The 16,781-nt window shown below is 41.5% G+C and overlaps 1 protein-coding gene across 40 annotated transcripts in view; it reads right to left on the minus strand.

Moving 5' to 3' along the window:
- Window positions 1-16,781, minus strand: part of PTPRD (protein tyrosine phosphatase receptor type D) — a 1,852,740-nt gene that overhangs the window by 1,375,656 nt on the left and 460,303 nt on the right. The gene's annotated exons all lie outside the window — the stretch shown is intronic.

A 16,781-nucleotide genomic window follows, 5' to 3' on the forward strand; every position in this document is an offset into this window, starting at 1 on the left:
CATAAAACTACCTTGGTTCACAATTCTGGATCACTGCAGTAGTAAAGCACCATACTTGTTCCCTCCATCACCCTCTTTCATATGAGGAAGCAGGGGTTGTGGGGAGGCATTGTACTCACTGCAGATGTTATAGAAGCGCTCTTTGTGTGGCAATTATCCTAATCTATTATTGTCCTGTTTGCAAAAGCAACACTTCACGCTTTTTAATCTTATCATGATGAATTGAAACCAACTGTGTAGCAATATCAAAACCTTCTGATGTTGACTGGATCCTTAAGAAGCCTGTAAAACTTCTCATTTTCTTTCATTCATTTTTAAGTCAGGCTTCTCCTCTGAGAAACAGCATGGCCTAGCGGATAGAGAACCGGCCTGGGAGTCAGAAGGTCATGGATTCTAATCCTAGCTCTGCCACTTGTCACAACCTTGGGCAAGTCACTTCACTTCCCTGTGCCTCAGTTCCCTCATCTGTAAAATGGGGATTAAGACTGTGAGCCCCATATGGGACATGGACTGCATCCAACGCAATTATCTTGTATCTACCCCAGCTTTTAGAAGAGTGCCCGGCACATAGTAAGCACATCTCTGTGAGATAGGGTGAGTCAAATGATATTTTTCCCATTTTACAGATGAGCAAATTGAGGCCCAGAAAGGTTAGTGACTTTCCCAAGATTACACAGAAGGCCAGAGACAGAACCAGAACTAGAACCTATGTCTTCTGACTCCCAAGCCTATGCTTTTTCCACTATTCTAGACTGCCTTATTTCATAATCACCTTCCAGTTTTCTCCTCTTCTCAAAAATGTCCTGGAGAATTTTGTCTTTGAGTAACTATAACAGCTAACCGAGAAGAATGCTCAGGTCCACTATTCAGAGCTAATTTGTATTTATTTTATTACATTCCTATAAAATACTGGACCAGAATTATTAACAGCAAAGGTCAACGATGAGTAGAGTGCTCTCCATATGGCAAGCACTTAAATACCATTTATTGAAATCATTAACGTTTGAATGTCCTTCCTTTGATGTCAGAATTAAACTGAATATTGGCAACTACACAAGCAATTAGAAGCAGCTTGGCCTAATGGAAAGAGCATGGGCCTGGGCGTCAGAGGACCTGGGTTCTAATCCCAGCTCTGCCATATGTCTGCTATGTGACCTTAAGCAGGTCATTTAACTTCTCTATGCCTCAGTTACCTTATCTGTAAAATGAAGATTCATTCCTATGCACCACCCTCCCACCCCGCCCCACACTTCGACTGGGAGCCTCATGTTGAATAGGGACTTGATTAAATTGTATCTTCTACCCCAGAGCTTAGAACAGTTGTTGGTATATAGTAAGTGCTTAAACACTACCATTAAAAAAATTGGTCTTATCCACACAAAATATATGAATAATTCATTTCATTACAGATTTTCTTTTTCCAAAAAAAGATCCAGATGTTTCAAATAGATGGACATCAGATCAGCTATTTACCTGAATTCAAAGGATCTGAGTTTTTTTTTTAATGCCTAAATGTGACTTATAAGGAAAAGATACTGTATTAACACCAAGTCAGTTTTCGCCAGCTGGCAATAGCTAAATCAAAGTGAGTAATGCTTTATGTAAGAACATTAAAATTCCATTACTGGGTCAGACCAATAATTAATCCAACCCAGTTTTCTGCCTCCAATAATGTCAAAAGATACAATTATAGATTGATGTCAAAACCTCCACATTTACTTGAAAAATGCAAAGAGTCAGGATAAAATGTACTTTATTCTGAGTAATCCTGGAAATTTTGTCAGCTCTGTGTTTACTTTTGATTCAGATTTCATCAGCACACTTGCCCAGGTCAAAAAAAAAAAAAAGAAAGATGATACAGAGGTCGATGTCAATGGCTCTAAACTACTTTTAACTTGACCATTTATTATCATCCTAAATCCTGGGACTTCATCTGTTAGAACACATTTATTAGCATTAACTTGTCCTTTTTCAGCATCTGTAGTGTAGATATAAGCCCACAAATAAAGCAAGCTTAAAAAGCTAGTGTTTTCCATAATAGATTTCCCCCACTGGGTAAATAAATGCCACAAATATTACAGTGCCACAAATAACATCAACACTTGGTTAAGTCACAGCAGGCTGAGATTCACCTACCCTCTGGGTCATTCCGGATTCCCAGAGTTGGAGTTCCTAGAACAGCCATGGAAGTTGCCTTAGAAGAATCAGCCTGAGGTAGCTTTAAGCAACCTACTCTGGGGCAAGCAAGGTCAGCACATACCAGATCTTTATTGGAAAAGGCAGTTCCAAGGATCCTGGGGCTCTGATGGGCATGGAATGGGTCTGAAACAGGCAGGCCTCCCTCCATCTTCCTGTGAGGTGCTCACCAGAACCTCAAGGGGCAGGGGCTGGTAGACAGCAGGAGGGGAAAGGTAGAGAAGTTTCCAGGATAAGGATGTAAGACCAGGATCTATCCCACCTAGGTTCTGACTCTTCTAGGAAGCCTGAGACCTGAACCCAGGTGCCTGAAGCTTACCCAAATCCCTGATGGTCCAATGACGCCACCGAGTTGGGGAAATTCATTCATTCATCCAATCGTATTTATTGAGCGCTTACTGTGCGCAGAGCACTGTAAAGCACTTCATTGATGCCTATAAAAATGAGGCTGGGAGTTTAGGCTTTGGCAAGTCATCTGATGAGGAAATTGTGTATTGTTCTGTTCCTTTAGGAACAGTATATACAATTGGAATTGGTGATTACCTTCAGCAAGAATAACATAGACTAGCAGACCCAAACTCTAAACTCCAACTTGAAAATGTGCAATACTGGTTGGAACGGGTGCAATATGTCACTGGCACCACAATTGAATAAATGCACATAAATAAAGCAGATAGTTACCATATTCCATCAAAAATAGATGGTCTGGCTGTTTCTCGTGTAGAATATTAAAATTGTTGTGGAAGGACAACTATTTGGGAGTGAATTTAATGTGTGCATATCATTAGCCTGGAATGTTATCTAGTATAGATTTTTATTAACAGAAAACATCCCACCCAAGCATAGAAGTATCAATCGATCAATCATATTGATTGAGCATTTATTATGTGCAGAACACTGTACTAAGCACTTGAGAGAGTACAGTACAACAGAGATAATAATAATGCTAATAATAATTGTGATATGTGACTGAGCATACAGTCTAGAGGACTATAAATGTATTTATAAATTGCAACCTAAGTATTGATTTGCCTAGAGACCTTTCCCAGATGGAATGATAGGCCACTAAATCACAGTACTGGTGAACTATGACTGCCATTCCTGGTCCTCACAACAAACCCTGATAAATATGAAATGCATTTCACAGATTTCTTTCTGGCCTGGCTACCTTGCTAAGGACAAGATGAGGTCTGGTATTCCAGGCTTCAGTCTGAAACGCTTATGGTAACAATCAATAGCATAATAGTCACAGAAGTTATTTAGGCTTACTGGTAGTTTGATTGTACTTCCTTTGTTTTGTACCAGATTCTATTTGCTCATGTTAAAAATGGAATAGAAATTTCAGAAGATATACTCAAAAAATTTGGCAAGCTGTGTTCATAAAATAATAAGAAAATTACATTTGGTTTGGTAGAAATGTTTCCCCCACCCATTACGGGTTACGTCATCTTTAGATACATAAAGACTTTCAGAGAGCATGAACGGAATGTGTAAATTGTCACTATTAATTTATTCTTAATAGATGAAATCTGAATCCAACTACGAAAATGAACAGGGATGGCTGTGATTCTTTGGGAGGGCATCCCCTTCCCATTCATTCCACTCACTCTTCCCAACCCCCAACCCCTTTAGCACCCCACACTTTCATATGACACCATTCATGTTTAACTCCAGGCCCCAGTGGTTCCCAGTTGGCTTGCTTGTGGTGGTTTGATCCTCTCTCAGGTTACTACCTATGTAGCTAAAGGGCAATTCATGCAGAAGCCAGTTATACAACCAGAGCACAGCCAATGGGAATACAGAAAGAATCATGGCACCGCCTCATCTCCTTCTTTAGCAGACTTTTCCCTCTTGTGCAATTCCTGAGGAGATAAAGGCCAAACTAAGGAGAAAGAAGTACCTCTCTCTAACCCAGCTCCTACTTTGCACATATTGTATGGCCATAATTCAGAAACAAGGTCCTTTTCACTTTCACCTTCTCCTGTTCTTCTGGTTTTGTTTTTTTGAAATGATAAGTGGACAAATAGTGAAATGAGAGCTGACACAAATAGTGATGCATTGTACTACAAAGTGGGAATTAATACAAAAAGACAACTAAATCAGTAAAATAAGAACTAGTAAACTACCTGCCAGGATTAATTTGTAATATTTCTTGTTTAAGATCCTAAAGGCACGCATCCTTACTTGATTGGTTTTTACTGTATCAGGAAGAATAACTCATGGACTGAATATCTTAGTCTTTATTAAAGTGCCATGTTGGATTTTTGATGTTTTTCAAACCCTGATGCATCATGGAAAGCCATAAAAATGAGGATCAGATGGACATTTCAGCAACATTAGCTCTTTTACTGATTTTCAAAAGAAGAGCAAGTGTTTATTGGAGCTGACAGTAGGCAGTTATTAACGCTGTCTACTCTCCTTAGTGCCTCTTTATAGCACATCCTCCTCGACATCTGGGATACCGAAAAAGATAGTCTGTTTGTAGTCAGAGTTGGGGTAGTACACCTATTTTGATGAATTCATTGATCCTCATGACTAAAAACACCAGTTAAACAAACCTGGACTTATCTTGTTGAGCAACACAATCTTTCATTAGCCTTTAACTGCTACTTATGAGAGATAACTTACCTGGAAATGTGATCTAGCCATTTAGATGACAAATAGCTGAACAGGATATGCCTATCTATGCTTGACGAATTAGGCAGAAGAATGACTTAAAATGTGATTTAATATTTTTGGTTTAATCGTGCCCCATTTCCCATGAGGACTGACTACTCATTTTTGGTTTCTCCATACAATTTTTTAATGATATTTGTTAAGCACTTACTATGTTCCAGTCACTGGACTAAGCACTGGGGTGCATACAAACTAATCAGGTTCGACACTGTCCATCATCTACGTGGGGCTCACAGTCTTAATCCCCATTTTAGAGATGTGGTAACTGAGGCACAGAAAACTCAAGGTCACAGGTGCCCAAGATCCCACAGCAGAAAGGAGCAGAGCCAAGATTAGAAACCCTAGTTTCTTCTGCTTCCCAGACCTGTGCTCTTTCCAATAGGCCATGCTGAGTCTCAACATAGAGCAACAACATTTTGGGCAATGTAAACGATAACTCGGCATTTAGGTAATTCAGTCATTTCAGGATAGGCCAGTATACAGTACTTCCTGAATGTCACTGTCTCCACTTGACATTTACAAAGCAACCCCTGCCTAATTAAGAAATACAACACTAAAGTGTTTCAATTAGCTTATAACTTGCCTGAACTTTTTAGTGAAACAAGTTACGGTAGTAAAATCACCGGGAGAGTTGTGCATAGACTGAACATTCCTGTTCAGGGCTTGTTCGGGCTTCTTAGTCCCTGCCAAAAACTGTATTGAGCATCTGCTGTGTGCAAAGCACTGAACTAAGTCCTGGGGGTTAGTACAAGGATGATAATTAGATACAATCCCTGGCCGATATGCAGCCTGAACTGGAAGTCCAGAACAGTGGCCTGGGGCAGCCAAACGCCACCTAGGTCTGTTTGTCTAGTAGGATTCTGTGACTGGAGCTGGGTGCTGGCAAGTTTTAGAATTTTTAATCATCAGTACTCAAACTTTTATTTGTTTTTCCTAAATTTTACAGGTAGTTACTGTTTGGCCAAATCCCCAGAAAACCCTTCCCTTAGACTGCAAAGGGAGTCCAAGTTGTGAGTGAGTAGAGTTTTATTGCTAGTCCACTGGCAGACTCAGTCAATATCAGAGATTTATTACTCAGGCTGCAGTCCTCAGGGCATGCATTACAGGCCCACAATTCCAATGTTTCAGACCTCTCTCTCCCCTTATATGTCCTTGTCAGTTCCTTCTGTCAGTAAATTCCTCCTCTTCCATCCTTCCTCCTGACATCTCCTTTATTTTTCATAAGTGGGACCATATTCTGAGATCATGACTTGTGGGTGGAGCTATGAGTGACCTCGATACTACTTTGTCCACTGTTCTTGGGCTAGTTCTCATTAGTAACCCTTGGTCACATGTGCTAGCTTTATATTTCTACTTCATTCTATCTCTATCCCTCCACACATACCTTTCGTTTTCCATCCTAGCCTAGCTTTCTTATCTAGTTTTGGCAACATAAATCTGTCACTCCCTCCTCTCCACGGGATGTTTCCCATCCTCATTGTGAACGCTTTCATTCCAGAACATTTACTGACCGTCATCGGAATATACCCAGGTTTTTCACGCTATCAGACGATGCCCAATCTATTTTCAAAGTGCATTGCTGTGTGTTGCACTCAGTAAATGTTACTACTACTTCTACTAATAATAATAAAAATAATTATGGGATTTGTTAAGCGCTTACTATGTGCCAGGTACTGTTCTAAGCACTGGGGTAGATACCAGCAAATCAGGTTGGACACAGTCCCTGTCCCACATATGGCTCATAGTCTCAGTCCCCATTTTGCAGATGAGGTAAATGAGGCACAGAGAAGTCAATTGACTTGCCCAAGGTCACACAGCTGATAAGTGGCAGAGCTGGGATTAGAACCCATGACTTTCTGATGTCCAGGTCCATGCTCTATCCATTAGGCCACACTGCTTCTTATATGCTGCTTCTTACTACTATTGCTATTACAAATACTATTAATATCACTAATATCCCATTACCTACTATAGCTTAAATGCCATCACTATCTTATGATTGTTTGGAAACCCCAACTCCTAAGTGCCCTCCTCTCCTTCTTTAGGCACATTGTTCACTGTCAATGAATCAATCATATTTATGAATGCTTACTCTGTGCAGAGCACTATACTAAGCACTTGGGAGACTACATTATAGCAATACAACAGAGTTGGTAGACACATCCCTGGCCCACAGTGAATTTACTATCTAGAGGGGGAGACAAATATCATTATTTGGAAAAGCAGCGTGGCTCAGTGGAAAGAGGACGGGTTTAAGAGTCAGAGGTCATGGGTTCAAATCCTAACTCTGGCAATTGTCAGCTGTGTGAGTTTGGGCAAGTCACTTAACTTCTCTGTGCTTCAGTTACCTCATCTGTAAAGTGAGCATTAAGACCGTGAGCCCCACTTGGGACAATCTGATCATCTTGTATCCTCCCCAGTGCTTAGAACAGTGCTTTGCACATAGTAAGCACTTAACAAATGCCACCATCATTATTATTATTATTAGCATTATTATTATGTGAACAAGGAGGGTGTTCCAGGCCAGAGTCAGGACATAGGCCAGAGGTCAGTAATGAGATAGACAAGATTGAGGTATAGTGAGCAAGTTGGCACCAGAGGAGCGAAGGATAGGGACTGGGTTGTAGTAGGAGAGGAGCCAAGTGAGGTAGGAGGGGGCAAGGTGATTGACTGCTTTAAAGCCCAATGATAAAGAGTTTCTGTTTTATGTGGAGGTGGATGGGCAACTACTGGAGGTTCTTGAGTAGTGGGGAAACACAGACTGAGCATTTTTGTAAAAAAATGATCCGGGCAGCAGCATGAAGTATGGACTGGAGTAGGGGATGACAGGAGGCAGGGAGGTGAGCAAAGAGGCTGATACAGTAATCGAGGCAGGATTGGATAAGTGCTTGGGTTAATGTGGTATCGTAATTTGGCACTTACGCCAGAGGATTCAGCATGGCTCCCTCAGTAGTAGGAACAGTCCTACTTTCACTGTGGGAGCACCATGAGGGACAGGGACTGTGTCCAACCGAATTAACGTGTATCTAGCCCAGCACTTGGAACAGTGTTTGGAACATAGTAAGCACTTAACAAGTACCTAAAAAACAAACAAACACGATGCTGGCTGTGAATCCCCATGTCCTTTGGGCCAGAAGTAAGTCTAACCTATAGGTTCTGTATCCCCACCAACTGTCACTTCACCTAAGCACTTGGTTTCTCACCCCCTACCCCGAACACGCACCATGGCTCTTATGTATATGTCCTCATCCTTTACTGATTACCCCTACCTGTAATTTATTCTAGTGCCTATCTCTGCCACCAAATTGTAAGGTATATGAAGGCAGGGATCTTGTTTCCTAATTCTATTGAATTCTCTCGAGTGCTTAGTACAGTACTATGAACATGGGAGACACTCAACCAATCAACTCTCTTTACTGAGTATTTCCTGTATGCAGAGCACTGTACTAAGCACTTGGAGTAATGATGGCATTTATTAAGCGCTTACTATGTGCAAAGCACTATTCTAGGCGCTGGGGAGGTTACAAGGTGATCAGGTTGTCCCACGGGGGGGCTCACAGTCTAAATCCACATTTTACAGGTGAGGTAACCGAGGCCCAGAGAAGTGAAGTGACTTGCCCAAAGTCACACAGCTGACAATTGGCAGAGCCGGGATTTGAACCCATGACCTCTGACTCCCAAACCTGTGCTCTTTCCAGAGAGCCACGCTGCAGTATGACATAAGAGCTGGTAGACATGTTCCTTGTCCGCAGATATCACTGATTGAATGGCTGATTTTGCCAGGCCTAGATCTGAATGGCAGAACTAAGGTGGGCTGCAGAGACGGGGAGTAGAGATTTGAGTGCCTGGAATGGACTGGACTCTGAGGGCTTGCTGTTGATGCTCTCTGTTGGTAGGGGGAAACCTGGGCAGGAGAAAGGTTGAGGGCAGTGGATACAGACCTATGTTATCTTACAATGGCTTTCCTCTAGCTGAAGAAGTATTATCAAACAACATATCCTGCACGATGAGCTTCCGCTGTTCCTCTTACACACACACACACACACACGCCCCAGACCAACAACCTCCCCCGTTCCCCCTCGAAAAGACCGTGATCAATAGTCCATTCCTTACTTGGTCATGGAGAAATAGCTCTTTGTTGCAATAACCAATGTCAATTGATCAATGGTATTTATTGAGCACTTTCTCTGTGCAGAGCACTGTATTGATCACTTGGGAAAGTACAATGCAACAGAGTTGGTAGGTGTGATTCCTGCCCACAAGGAGCTTATTTGCTACATATAGGGCCTATATGTTTTCCAGACAGCTTCTTGCCATCCTTCTTGCCAGAGAAGCAGCGTGGCTCAGTGGAAAGAGCCTGGGCTTGGGAGTCAGAGGTCGTGGGTTCTAATCCTGACTCTGCCACATTTCTGCTGTGTGACCTTGGGCAAGTCACTTAACTTTTCTGAGCCTCAGTTACCTCATCTGTAAAATGGGGATGAAGACTGTGAGCCCCACCTGGGACAACCTGATCACCTTGTATCCCCGCCCCCCCCAGCACTGTGAAACACAGTGTTTCACACATAGTAAGCGCTTGGGCAAGTCACTTAACTTCTCTGTGCCTCAGTTACCTCATCTGTAAAATGGGGATTAAGACTGTGAGCCCCCCGTGAGACAACCTGATCACCTTGTAACCTCCCCAGCGCTTAGAACAGTGCTTTGCACATAGTAAGCGCTTAATAAATGTCATTATTATTATTATTATTATTATTATTATTAACAAATGCTATCATTATTATCCTGATATTCCACTCAAGGAGAGTGAATTTCTCTCAATTGCTGTTTGCCAGGCAGGTCTGTCTGCTTCAGTGGCCTCCCAACAGTAATTGCTATGCCACTTTATTTGAGACTGTGCTTCACTAAGTCTTTACACCCTTTTCTGCCCTTCTTGCTTGCATGTGTCTCACTTCTGTTCTTATTAGAAGCCGCTTTCATATCCTGATACAAGTTATTCTCCTCACATGCAGAGATATCCAGGTCAATGACACCGTTAATTTACAGATCCTGGAAAAGAATATAGTCACCATACAAAGTTGTGGAACAAAACTTGTGTTTCATGCAAGCTCTGACTTGCAATTAATGCATTTTTCATAATAATTTACTTTAAAGATGTCAGTATGAGATTCTCTTTTAATAGTGGATATTTTTATATCCCCTGCATCTGTGAAGATGAGAAACTGAATATGTAAAGTTAACAATCAATGGCTCCCTCTTTACCCGAAATAGTAGAAAAGAAAAAATTAAAACTTCAGAAACAGAAAACTTTGAGATCCTGAGAGAAAAAGAAATGTAGTTAGGGTAATTCTATACTTGTTGAAATTAGAAAATAATCCATTTGCAAGTCTCATTGACATTAAAATGCAGTTAACATCACCTTAAATCCTTTTGTGAACATATCATTACAGAATATTATTTTTAATGGTGTTAGGGAAAAAATCAATTAAAATAGGTAATACATTTCAAAGTTATAAGGTGAGATAAAAACAGGTACTTCAAATTGAAACAACGTTAGTTTGCTATGTCTGGTTTTTTAAGGGAGAAAGGGCTAGTCTGAAGGAGTTATCTGTGGTCCTTATTAATAAAGTCTGTAATACTGGTGAATGCCATTTCTAAATAGCTCTGTGCTGATATTAATACTCTACTTCTATACCCCTTTCTGTTGCTTTAGCCTCCCAACATGACTCCCTCCACTCCACAAAAGACAACTTCAACAAACACTAACCTAAAGGTGTAAAGTCTTCCTATTTTCTAATCTCCTTCTCCTGCCTGTAAGCAAACTGATCATTCCTAACAACTGAAAAGGAATGGTAAGAAAACTGAAATAATTGTGAATATAAATCTTGGACATCATTCAAAGCTGCCAACCAATTTAGAAATAAACACAAGTCATTAGTATCCCCTGCACTACTCTTCTAAATAACAAACTGAATAAAAAATAGAACACTGCACATAACGCTGGCCTTTTTATTTTATCCTTCATAAGTCAATATGATTTAGACTATTCATTCATTCATTCAGTAATATTTATTGAGCGCTTACTGTGTGCAGAGCACTGCAGTAAGTGCTCGGAAAGTCCAATTTGGCAACAGATAGAGACAATCCCTACCCAACAACGGGCAAGTCTTGTGTGGGACAGAGACTGTGTTGTATCCGATCACCTTGTACCTATCCTGGCACTTAGGACCATGTTACGCACATAGTACATGCTTAATAACAATAATAATGATGATGATGATGGCATTTGTTAAGTGCTTACTATGTACAAAGCACTGTTCTAAGTGCTGGGGAGGATACACGGTGATCAGATTGTCCCACGTGGGGCTCACAGTCGTTATCCCCATTTTACAGATGAGGTAACTGAGGCACAGAGAAGTTAAGTGACTTGCCCAAAGTCACACAGCTGACAAGTGGCAGAGCCAGGATTTGAACCCATGAACTCTGACTCCCAAGCCCTTGCTCTTACCATTGAGTCACGCTGCTTCTCTGTTTACTAAAAGCCATCTTGATTAATATTGGGGGGGAGGTTGTAATCAGAAGCAGTGAGTGATTGCCACATTTAATTTCTTGTTTCTTAAATAGGATCACCTAAATGTAAGGCTAACTCAGCAAAATCAAAGTGAGACACTTGGGGATCATTTGGATTCTATGACTCTCTGGCTTGAACAGATATAATCTTTGTGGTCAGTGGTCCAATAATAATTAATGAAACAGGTGGATGCCAGACAACAGGGACCACTAGACCTTTCTTTCTTGATGTCATTAAATATATAGTACTCCCTCAGGAGCCATGCCTGCTTTGTCCACCACTAAGCAATCTCCATTAAGTGGTTTGAAGAACTGACACTCTTTTGGAAACTTCTATTAGAAACTCATAAGGACAGAAGTAAGTCTCATGCAAAAATGCATTGAGAATCTCTGTCACATAGCTAGTCAAATTGCTGATGTCTAGTGTCCAGTAACCCAAGCCTTAGAACATGAGTTCTAAGACTAAGACTGAGCCCCTTCCTTCCTCTCCGCCTCGTCCCCCTCTCCATCCCCCTCATCTTACCTCCTTCCCTTCCCCACAGCACCTGTATATATGTATACATGTTTGTACATATTTATTACTCTATTTATTTATTTATTTTACTGTACATATCTATTCTATCTATTTTATTTTGTTAGTATGTTTGGTTTTGTTCTCTGTCTCCCCCTTTAAGACTGTGAGCCCACTGTTGGGTAGGGACTGTCCCTATACGTTGCCAACTTGTACTTCCCAAACGCTTAGTACAGTGCTCTGCACACAGTAAGCGCTCAATAAATACGATTGATTGATTGATTGATTGATGAGTTGGAAACCTATGGCTCAGGAGCCAGATCTGACTCTCCTTGATAACCGATATGGCTCTTGGGCATAGGAACCACTCCAGGGGTGCCATCAACCTCTGGATTTGACATCCTGAGGGAGATTTCATTAGCTTAGTCTTCAAAACATTTTAATAATAACTGTGGTGTTTAGGTGCTTATTATGTACCCATCACAGTATTAAGCACTGAGGTAGATGTAACATAATCAGGTCAGACACAGTCCCTGTCACACCCATATGGGGTTCAGGATCTAAGTAGAAGAAAGACCATGCATTGACTACCCATTTTACAGATGAGGAAACGACAATACAAAGAATGAAGTGATTTGCCCAAAGTCACATAGCAGGCAAGTGGCAGAGCTGGAATTAGAATCCAGGTTTCCTGAATCCAGGAGACCTTTATATACAAGTAGGTCGCTATCCCACCCTCTGAGATGGAAAGAGGCCAAGGGAGAACCAATATGCTGGCTCCATGCCTTGCCTCCATTGGCAGGATGTTGTCCTTCCAGGCCTGGGGACCAATAGGGATTCCATCATCTTCACTGGATGACAGGAAAAACAGGAGATACTCTCTCCCAAATTCAGCCACAATCCTTGAGGGGGTGACTCTCTGCATTCAAGTTGCTACTATACTATCCAAGCACTTATCATAACCCATCTGGACTATGTGAGCAGGGAATATATCTACCAAATCTATTCTACTGTACTCTCCATCTATTCTATTGTACTCTCCCAAATAGTACACAGTAAGTGTTCAATAAATATGATTGATTGATTGCACCAGCCGCTTCAGACCTCTCTGCCTCCTGTTTCTCCACACTCCAGACCATACTTTGCTGCACAGATCATTTTTTCTAAAAAATAAATATGCACACCTCTCTCCACTCCCCCAAAACCTCCAATGTTTGCCCATCCATCTCCGCATCAAAAAGAAACTCACTATTGGCTTTAAGACACTAACGGCCTTCCCGGATTGAGCCCCCCTTTTCTTCTGTTCCTCTTCCCTTCCCCATCGCCCCTACTCCCTACCTCTGCTCTATCCCCTTCCCCGCCCCACAGCACATATGTATATTTGTACATTCTATTTATTTTATTAATGATGTGTATGTATTGATAATTCTAGGTATCTATTTCAATGCTATTGATACCTGTCTACTTGTTTTGTTTCATTGTCTGTCTCCCCCTTCTAGACTGTGAGCCTGTTGTTGGGTAGGGATTGTCTCTTTTGCCAAATTGTACTTTCCAAGTGCTTAGACAGTGCGCTGCACACAGCTAAGCACTCAGTAAATATGATTGAATAAATGAATGAATGAATAAAATAAGTTTCCCTCCTCCTACCTAACCTCACTCTGTTCCCACACTTTGCTCCTCTAACATTAACCTACTTACTATACATTGATCTCATCTTTCTTTCTGCCAACCCCTTGCCCACATACTCTTTCTGGCCTATATCTCCCTCCATCCCCCTTCATATCCAACAGATCACTACATTGCACACCTTCAAGGTCCTGCTAAAATCATACTTCCTCCAAGAAGCCTTCCCTGACTAACTTTGCATTTCCCCACTCATCCTCCACCTCAAAATTAGGTCTTCATTCTTTAAGCAGTTTGATACTCACCCCATCCCCAGTGCCAAGACACTCCCACTCTGCTGCTTCCTCTAACTATAATTTATATTAATATATCTCTCCCCAGTAGATTGCAAATTACTTGAGGGAGGGTCATGTCTACCAACTCGACTGTATTGTACTCTCCCAGTCACTTAGACTATGAGCCCCATGGAGGGCAGGGCTGTCTCTGATTTGGTTAACCTATATGTACACCAGCACTCCAGTGTTTGATACATAGTAAGCACTTAACAAATACCATTTTAAAAAAGCAATTAGTGCAGAGCTTGGCATACAGTACATGCTCCAAAAGTACCACTGACTGAATGAACGAGTGTGTGTGTGTATGCATGCATGTGTGTTGATCCGGCTTTTCTCATCTCCTTTGTCTTTGCCCACCTTTCCTCTACCATCCTTTCTGTCACATTCTTAGTTTCTGTGGGTGCTTGCCTTTTTATCCCTTCCAGGCTTGGATATCCTTTCTTTAGAATAGTTGCTAATATATTTCAGAACGAGTTTCTCCATTTTAGTTGACTATTCTCACACTTATACTAAACTCCTTCAGTGGTAATGCTTTAAGGTAATATTTTAATACAAGCTTTCAAAACTAGCATTTTCATTGTAAAGCCAGATCTTATTTCTAAAATTGATGTATTTTTCAGCATTCAAAAAACACACCATAGTACTACATTTTAAAACTGCTGTTGTCCCATTTTGAATAGGAGAGTATTTCTGGGTTTATGTTTATGGATAAGTATTTGTCCTTCTAGCCCTGTCCCAACATTTTTTGGGTCCTTTCTTCACCTTGCTGCCTCAGTGTCTCTATCTGGGACTCTGTGCAAATGCCTGCACATGCTCCATGCTCTAGCTGTAACATGTTGCATTTGGGTATCTTGCCTTCTATATATAATAATGGTGGCATTTATTAAGTGCTTACTATGTGCAAAGCACTGTTCTAAGTGCTGGGGAGGTTACAAAGTGATCCAGTTGTTCCACGGGGGGGCTTACAGTCTTAATCTCCATTTTACAGATGAGGGAACTGAGGCCCAGAGAAGTTAAGTGACTTGCCCAAAGTCACACAGCTGAAAATTGGTGGAGCTGAGATTTGAACCCATGACCTCTGACTCCAAAGCCTGCGCTCTTTCCACTGAGCCACCCTGCTTCTCATAACTATATCTCATAAATAAATATATGTATATCTGGTGGTCCCTGTCCTTCTTTCTCTGCCTGCTTCAGTTTAATAGCCTCCTCTTCCTACATTCCCCATCTCTGGACCATTGCTTCAACCCCCTGGAAGTACCACTATTGTTCCTATTTTGTAAACTTCAGAAAATATGATCACTTTGGGAGAGGAATACTCACCAAGTATATTGTCCCACAGTGACATTGACTGTCTAAGCTCTTCATTCCAATCCATTAAATCAATCAATTCCATTAACTGAGAAGCAGCCTGGCCTAGTGGAAAGAATATGGGCCTGGGAATCAAAGGACCTGAGTTCTAATCTCAGCTCTGCCACTTATCTGCTGTGTGACCAAGGGAAAAATCACTTAATTTCTCTGTGCCTCAGTTACTTCATCTGTAAAACGGGGATCAAATCGATTTAGGGCCATGGATTGTGTCCAACCTGAATACTTTGTATAATAATTATGGTATCTACCCCAGTGCTTAGAACAGTGCTTGACCCTTAGTAAGCACTTAGCAAATGCCATTAAAAAAACAAAACCCTCCAAACTGGAGCATTCTAGAATTAGTTCAGAGTGACCATGAAGGAGTTGACAAGAAGTTCTTCAGGGAAACAGTAGACTACCCCTGAAATATGCCACTGACTGGTGGAAAACTCAAACCATTAAGACATAAAAGAACAAGAATGTTGGGCCTGTTCCCCAGCACTGTAATTGCCTAGATAATCCTGATCTCAAAACACAACTACTTAGCTTTTGTTAATCCCAGATCCACCAATTGCCTGCAGTGACCTTGGGCAAGGCACCTAACTTATCTGTGCCTCAATCATCTGGAAAATGCAGATACAGTATCTATTCTCCCTCTTTCTTAGACTCTGAGCCGCATGTTCATTCATTCATTCTCATTTATTGAGTGCTTACTGTGTGCAAAGTACTGTACTAAGTACTTGGGAGAGTACGATACAAACACATTCCCTGCCCACAATGAGCTCACAGTCTAGAGGAGGAGATAGACATTAATATACATAAATAAGTGAATAAATAAATTGCAGATACATATTACATATGTGCTGTGGGGATGGAGGGAAGTTGAATGAAGGGAGCAAGTCAAGGCAATGCAGAAGGGAATGGGAGAAGAGGAGGGCTTAGTCAGGGAAGGCTCCTTGGAGAAGATGTATCTTCAATAAGGCTTTGAAATGGGGGAGAACAATTATCTGTGTGATATGAGGAGGGAGGGCATTCCAGGCCAGAAGGAGGATGTGGGCTAGAGGTTGACAGTGAGATAGATGAGAATGAGGTACAATGATCAGGCTAGCATTAGAGGAAAAAGATGAAGTAGGAGGGGGCAAGGTGATTGAGTGCTTTAAAGTCAATGGTGAGGGGGGTTTTTTTGGTTGCGGAGGTGGATGGGCAACCACTGGAGTTTCTTGAGGAGTGGAGAAACATGGTCTGAATGTGTTTGAAGGAAAATGGTCTGGGGAGCAGAGTGGAGTATAGAGTGGAGCAAGACAGGAGGCACTGAGGTCAGCAAAGAGGCTGATGCAGTAATGCAGGTGGGATAGGGTGAGTGATTGTATTAACTTGGTAGCAGTTTGGATGGAAAGGGCAGATTTTAGCGATCTTGTGAAGGTGGGACTGACTGGATTTTGTGATGGATTAAATATGTGGGTTGAATGAGAAAAACAGGAGTCAAGGATAAAGCCAAGATTACAGGCTTGTGAGACAGGAAGGATGGT

This window comes from Tachyglossus aculeatus, chromosome X4, assembly GCF_015852505.1.
Source record: "Tachyglossus aculeatus isolate mTacAcu1 chromosome X4, mTacAcu1.pri, whole genome shotgun sequence".
Taxonomy (NCBI): domain Eukaryota; kingdom Metazoa; phylum Chordata; class Mammalia; order Monotremata; family Tachyglossidae; genus Tachyglossus; species Tachyglossus aculeatus.